Source organism: Giraffa tippelskirchi, chromosome 5, assembly GCF_054371585.1.
Source record: "Giraffa tippelskirchi isolate mGirTip1 chromosome 5, T2T-mGirTip1v1.2.pri, whole genome shotgun sequence".
Taxonomy (NCBI): domain Eukaryota; kingdom Metazoa; phylum Chordata; class Mammalia; order Artiodactyla; family Giraffidae; genus Giraffa; species Giraffa tippelskirchi.
This window is the reverse complement of record NC_137279.1, coordinates 97185443-97192703: the sequence shown is the minus strand read 5'-3', so window position 1 is coordinate 97192703 and position 7261 is coordinate 97185443. Positions and strand designations below refer to the sequence as shown.

At 39.8% G+C, this 7261-nt stretch overlaps 1 non-coding gene across 1 annotated transcript; it reads left to right on the top strand.

The window, feature by feature from the left end:
* The first annotated feature begins 2497 nt into the window (after nucleotides 1-2497).
* Nucleotides 2498-2570, top strand: TRNAE-UUC (transfer RNA glutamic acid (anticodon UUC)). Its single transcript has one exon. It is a non-coding gene; the product is annotated as a tRNA-Glu (tRNA).
* The last annotated feature ends 4691 nt before the right edge of the window (nucleotides 2571-7261 follow it).

Here is a 7261-nt window from a genome sequence, read left to right as displayed (position 1 = left end):
TTCAGATAGACGCACAAGCACGAAGGCACGAAGTTGCCTGATGCTTTGGGGGAACTGCAGGTGGTTTGGAGCCTCGCATGAGAGAGGGGGTGGCAGGGGACAAGATTGGAGGAGTAGGCTGAAGCCAGTCCTTGGTGGGCCTTTGATGTCATGCTGAGGAAGGTACACTTCATCCTAAAAGTATTTCAGAGCCATTGGTGTGATTTAAATGGGGCAGGTTTGAATTTAGAGCAACTACTCTGAAAGGAAACTGTATGATCAATGGAAAGTGGAGGTGGGGGTAGAACAGAGTGAAACTAGAGGCAGGGAAATCTACAAGAGTAGAGAATATTGTGAGAGTCCTTGCGAGAGAAGCTAGCAGTGTCCATCTTTGACTCTGTCTCCATTTAATATGATGAAGGTACGGTAGCTACAGCTCAGTTTCCTGTGGTAGGTGGCAGAGGCAGCTGGGTGACCACCGAAGTTCTGCGTTCCTCTTCCGTGGCCTAGGACAGTTGTTGGAAAGCAGGTGCCCAGCCAGGAGCTACGTTAGCAAGTCTCTAAGCTTGTATCTTGGTGGGGACATGTGACTGGTACTTGCAGAGGAATGTAAGTGGAAGGGAATGTGCTTACTTCAGGGCAAAGGCAGTTAAGTATCAGACATGAGCTCCTTCACACTCTCTGTCTTCCCTCTTCCCTCCTCTGCCTTGCTGACTGAAGTCACTGAGTCACCACTTGAAGGAGAGCTGCCAGGCCTGAGTGGACTTTATTTTGCTGTTTGACGCTGCAGTTAACCTATTCTGATACAGCCTGTTTGATCTGTTGTAAATTACAGAAATTTGTTATTGGATTTTCAGGGCCTGCTGCTAACTTATTAAGGCTCACTGTAAATCAGTTTATGAATTATAAATTATTTTGACAGTGATGCTATCCATAGATCTACGTAATTTGTGTCATAGTTATTGAAAGCTGTTTCTGTGACTTCTGGGGTTGGAGGTTGGTCTATCCTGTGTTCCTCAGAGGGACTCAGATGACAATCAGGAGGAAGTTGAGCTACAGCACCTTGTGCTGCTTCTCTGAACTGTATTCTGACAGTTTGGCTAAGTTACCCTGTAACTTGTTTTGAGCACTGTTTCAAATTCTTTCCGTTTCCACAGATATTTTTTGGCAACTATCATGTGCTGGGCCCAATCATAAAGTTTTGCTTTGGATCTAGAACTGTGGTAGTTTGTTCTGGTGCAGTAAGGAGCAAGTACTTCTGAAATGTCGTGAGTTCTGGTAGAGGCAGAAAAATTAAGGAAACTTACAAAATCATACAATAAATGCTATATTTGGGAAGAATAGGATGACTTGGGAGCAGATAGAAGGAACACAAAACATGAACTTGAAAACTCAGGAAGGCTTCCTAGACTAAGTGACATTTAAGCAGATATTTCAGGGTTGAGTAGTAGTCAGATGAAGAGTAGAAGATAGAGTGTTCTAGGAGAAGAACGAACATGTAAAGGCCTAGAAGAGTGATAGCATGAAGTGAACTGAAAGAAGTTATATGCATCCTGAGAACACCGTGCGGATTGAGAAGTGGTAAAGGGTAATGTTGGAAGAGGAAGCAGGGGCCCAATGATGAAGGGAATTTTAGATAGTGTAAGGACACTATCTTAGGTTGGGGTGCCCCCAAAGCAGGAACTGGGGCAAGGGTTTGGGTGGAAGTAGTTTATTTGGAAAGTGGTTCCAAAAAGCATGGTAAAGCAATGGGGAAGTAAAACAAAGAAGGAAGAAAGCCTATAAAGGTTGTGTTAACCTGCAGGGTACTACTCTGGGCAGTTGAAGCTCATGGCCTCTGGAGACCCCTGAGAGACCATGTAGGGCATGCCCCTTAGTTGTCACAATGATGCAAGGAAGAAGGGCCATTTATCCAGCACTCTTGTCCTTTGTGGGCTGGAGGTTGTTCCTGAGGACCTGCTCTAGCTTCTCTGAGAATATCCTCAGGCAGGCTGAGAGACATAAAATCATTGCCTGTTTGGGAGTGGCTTGTAGGTGATATCCAGGATGAGCCAATGGTAAGCAGGGCACTCACAGCATCTCCTAACTGTCTAAACTTTGCCCCAAGAACAAATGAAACCTATTGCAGGGTTTTAATAATGCACTTAAAACATTTATTTATCTGGCTGTGCCAGGTCTTAGTTGCAGCATGTGGGATCGAATTCCCTGACAAGGGCTCAAACCTAGGCCCCTTGCATTGGGAGCGTGGAGTCTTAGCCACTGGACCAGCAGAGAAGTGCCAGGGACGCATTTTAGAAAGCTCACTTTAGCTTAATGGAGAGGGTTGATTGGAGTGTTACAAAACTGAAGTAGATGAGCTAAGAGTTATTTAAATAAAAATTTTCTTTCTGCTTCAGTAAGCCCAAATGAATCTTATTGTTTGAACCAAGGACTTAGTAAAAGATCAGATTTTTAAATATGTGGTGTGGGTTAGGGAAGGGAAAATGATGATTATATATTTTTTTAAAAAATTTGGAATTCCCTGGTGGTCCAGTGGTTAGGACTCTGTGCTTTCACTGCCGAGGGCCTGGGTTCAATCCCTGGTCTGGGAACTAAGACCCCACAAGCCACATGATGTGGCCAAAAACACTTAGACTTTATTTTTTAAAGCAGTTTTAGGTTCCGAGCAAAATTGAGCAGAAAGTACAGAGTTTTCCTATATAACCCCTGCCTCCATCCACACACAGCCTCCTCCCCCCTTTATTAACATTCCTACCAGAGTGGTAAATTTGTTACCCTGATGAGCCTACATTGAGGCATCATTACCCCAAGAGTCCATAGTTTACATTAGAATTCATTGCTGGTGTTGTACATTCTATAGGTTTGGGAAAATTAATAATAACATGTATTTACCATGATAGTGTCATGCAGTCTAGTTTCACTGCCCTTTGTGACCATCTGTTCATCCTTCCCTACCCCTTGGCTTCTAGCAACCATGAATCTTTTGCTGCCTTTTCTAGATACAGTTGGAATCATAATATACGTATCCTTTTCAGACTGGCTTCTTTCACTTATATACATTTGTTTCCTCTGTGTCTTTTCATAGCTTGATAGCTTTTTAAAAAAAATAAATAGATAAATAATGTTTCATTGTTTAGATAGACCACAGTTTATTTATCTGTTCACCTACATCTTGGTTGCTTCCAGGTTTTGTGACTTATGAATAAAGCTGCTATAAACATCCATGTGCAGGTTTTTGTGTGGACATGAGTCTTTTCAACATCTTTGGGTAAATACCAAAGAGCATGACTGCTGAATTGTATGTTAAAAGTATGCTTAGTTTTGTAAGGAACCTCCAAACTGTCTTCCAGGGTAGCTGTGCCATTTTGTATTCCTATGGCAATGAATGAGAGTTCCAGTTGCTCTATACCCTTGTCAGCATTTGATGTTATCATAGTGTTCTGGATTTTGGCCATTCTAGTGCATGTGTAATGGTATGTCACTGTTTTTTTTTTTTTAACTGTTTATTTTATATTGGAGTATAGCTGATTGACAATGTTGTGTTACTTTCAGGTGTACAGCAAAGCGACTCAGTTATGCTTATACATGTATTTATTCTTTTCCAAACTCTTTTCCCATTTAGGTTGTTACATAATATTGAGCAGAGTTCCCTGTACTATACAGTAGGTAATTGTTGGTTATGTCAGTCCCACACTTCCTAATTATCACTTCCTTCCACTTTTCCCCACTGGTAACTGTAAGTTTGTTCTCTATAAATCTGTTTCTGTTTTGTAAGTTTATTTGTAACATTTCTTTTTAGATTCCACTTATAAGATATGTTACATGGTATTTCTCTTTGTCTGACTTCACTCAGGTATGACAGTTTCTAGGTTTGTCCATGTTTCTGCAAATCACATTATTTCAATTTTTTAAATGGCTGACTAATATCTCATTGTTGTTTTAATTTTCATTTCCCCAATGACACATAATGTGGAGCATCTTATTATATGCTTATTTGCATATAATATAGATATTCTTTAGTGAGATATCTACTGAAGTCTTTAGCCCATTTTTATGGGCTATATGTGTTTTTCTTACTGTTGAATTTAAGAGTTCTCTGAATATTTTGAATAACAGTCCTTTATATGTCCTTAAAAAAATTTTTTTTGCTAGCCCTTTTATAAGGAAATAATTTTCTTTTGTAATGGAATATAGAAATGTACAGGCATACAAGGTTGTTCAGTGTATTTTGGGGCAGGGGAGGGGCGAGGGTAAGGTATGTGGATGCTTATATGCTGCAACCCTGAGGCAAATGAAAAGATTCTTTGTGTCAGTAGGAAAACTGTGGTACCATACAATGTGGGATAGAACATTAAGAACAAATGTCTTAATGTTTGACATTAAGAACATTAAGAACAAATGTCTTAATGTTTGACAAGGGCTCAGGGCCGGGGCAATGGGATGACCCAGAGGCATGGGATGCAGAGGGAGGTGGGTGGGGGGTCCAGGAAGGGGAACACATGTAAACCCATGGCTGATTCATGTCAATGTATGGCAGAGACTATTACAATATTGTAAAGTAGTTAGCCCCCAACTAAAATTAAAAAAAAAAATAAATAAATAAATAAATGCACAATAAAAAAAAAAAAAAAGAACAAATGTCCTCTCCTAAGTGAAGTGAGTCAGAAAGAGAAGACAAATACCATATGATATTACTTATATATGGAATCTAAAATATGACACAAGTTAACATATCTACAAAACATAAATAGATTTCTTCCATCAAAATTTTATAGTTTTCCTCATGTAGATCTTGTTAAAAAAATTAATTAATTTTTTATTTTTGGCTATGCTGGGTCTTTGTTGCTGTGCAAGCTTTCCTCTACCTATGGCAAGTGAGGGATACTCTGTAGTTGTGGTGTGTGGGCTTCTCACTGTAGTAGCTTTTGTTATGGAGCATGGCTTCTAGAGCACAGGCCCTCAGTAGTTGTGGCACATGGACTTAGCTGTTCTGCGGCATGGGGGATCTTCCCAGACCAGGATCAAACTCACGTCTCCTGCGCTGACAGACAGAGCCTTTACTACTGAGCCACCAGGGAAGCCCCTCATATAGATCGTTTACATATTTTGTTAGATGTATATCTAAGTATTTCATTTTGGGAGAGTGCTATTGTAAGTGGTATTATGTTTTTAATTTCAACTTCCACATGTTCATTGCTTGTATTTTTTATTCAGTTGCTCAGTTGTGTCCAGCTCTTTGCAAACCCATGAACTGCAGCACACAAGCTTCCCTGTCCTTCACCATCTCCCAGAGCTTGCTCAAACTCTTGTCCATTGAGTTGGTGATGTCATCCAACCATCTCATCCTCTGTCATCCCCTTCTCCTCCTGCCTTCAGTCTTTCCCAGCATCAGGTTCTTTTCTAATGAGTTGGCTTTTTGCATCAGGTGGCCAAAATTTTGGAGCTTCAGCTTCAGCATCAGTCCTTCCAATGAATATTCAGGACTAATTTCCTTTAGGATTTACCGGTATGATCTTCTTGCAATCCAAGCGACTCTCAAGAGTCTTCTCAAATACCACAGTTCAAAAGCATCAGTTCTTCAGAGCTCAGCCTTATTTATGGTACAACTCTCACATCCATACATGACTGCTGGAAAAACCATAGCTTTGACTATACAGACTTTTGTTGGCAAAGTAATGTTTCTTCTTTTTAATACGCTGTCTAGGTTGGTCATACCTTTCTTTTAAGGAGCAAGCGTCTTTTAATTTCATGGCTGCAGTCACCATCTGCAGTGATTTTGGAGCCCCCAAAAGTATAGTCTCTCACTCTTTCCTTTGTTTCCCCATCATGATGGAACTGGATGCCGTGATCTTCGTTTCTTGAATGTTGAGTTTTAAGCCAGCCTTTTCACTCTCCTCTTTCACATTCATCAATAGGCTCTTTAGTTCCTCTTTGCTTTCTGTCATAAGGGTGATGTCACCTGCATATCTGAGGTTATTGATATTTCTCCTGGCAATCTCGATTCTAGCTTGTGCTTCATCCATCCAGGCATTTCACATGATATACTCTGCATATAAGTTAAATAAGCAGGGTGACAATATACAGCCTTGACATAATCCTTTTCCAATTTTGAACAGTCCATTGTTCCATGTCCAGTTCTAACTGTGGCTTCTTGACCTGCATACAAGTTTCTCAGGAGGCAGGTAAGGTGGTCTGGTATTCCCATCTCTTTAAGAATTTTCCACAGTTTGCTGTGATCCACACAGTCAAAAGCTTTAGGGTAGTCAATGAAGCAGAAATAGATGTTTTTCTGGAATTATCTTGCTTTTTCTATGATCCAGTGAATGTTGTGAATGTTGGCAATTTGATCTCTGATTCTTCTTTCTTTTCTAAATCCAGCTTGAACATCTGGAAGTTCTCAGTTCGTGTACTGTTGAAGCCTGACTTGGAAAATTTTGAGCCTTACTTTGCTAGTGTGTGAGATGAGTGCAAATGTGAGGTGGTTTGAGCATTCTTTGGCATTGCCTTTCTTTGGGATTAGAATGAAAATTGAACTTTCCCAGTCCTGTGGCCACTGCTAAGTTTTCTAAATTTGCTGGCATATTGACTGTGACACTTTCATACCATCATCTTTTAGGATTTGAAATAGCTGAACTGGAATTCCATCACCTCCACTAGTTTTGTTTGTAGTGATGCTTCTTAAGGCCCACTTAACTTCACATTCCAGGATGTCTGGCTCTAGGTGAGTGATCACACCATTGTGGTTATGTGGGTCAATAAGATCTTTTTGTGTAGTTCTTCGATGTATTCTTGCCACCTCTTCTTGATATCTTCTGCTTCTGTTAGATCCATACCATTGCTGGCATATGGGAAAACAATTGACTTTTTTATAATAACTTGTATCCTGCAATCTTGCTATAATTACTTATTAATTCTAGGAGACTTTTTGTCAGTTCTTTTGGATTTTCTACATAGATGATTATGTCATCTACAAACAAAAACAATTTTATTTCTTCCTTTCCAATCTGCATATCTTTTATTTACTTTTCTCAGCTTATTGCATTAGCTAGGACTTCCAATATGATGTTGAAAAGCAGTGGTGATAGGGGACATTTTTACCTTATTCTTGATCTCTGTGGGAAAGCTCCATGTTTCTCAGCATTAAGCATATTAGCTATAGGGTTTTTTGGTTCATGTTCTTTGTCAAGTTGAGAAAATTCCCCTCTATTCCTAGCTTATTGATAGTTTTTGCTTTAAATAGGTGCTAGATTTTTATCAAATGCTTTTTCTGTATCTATTGATA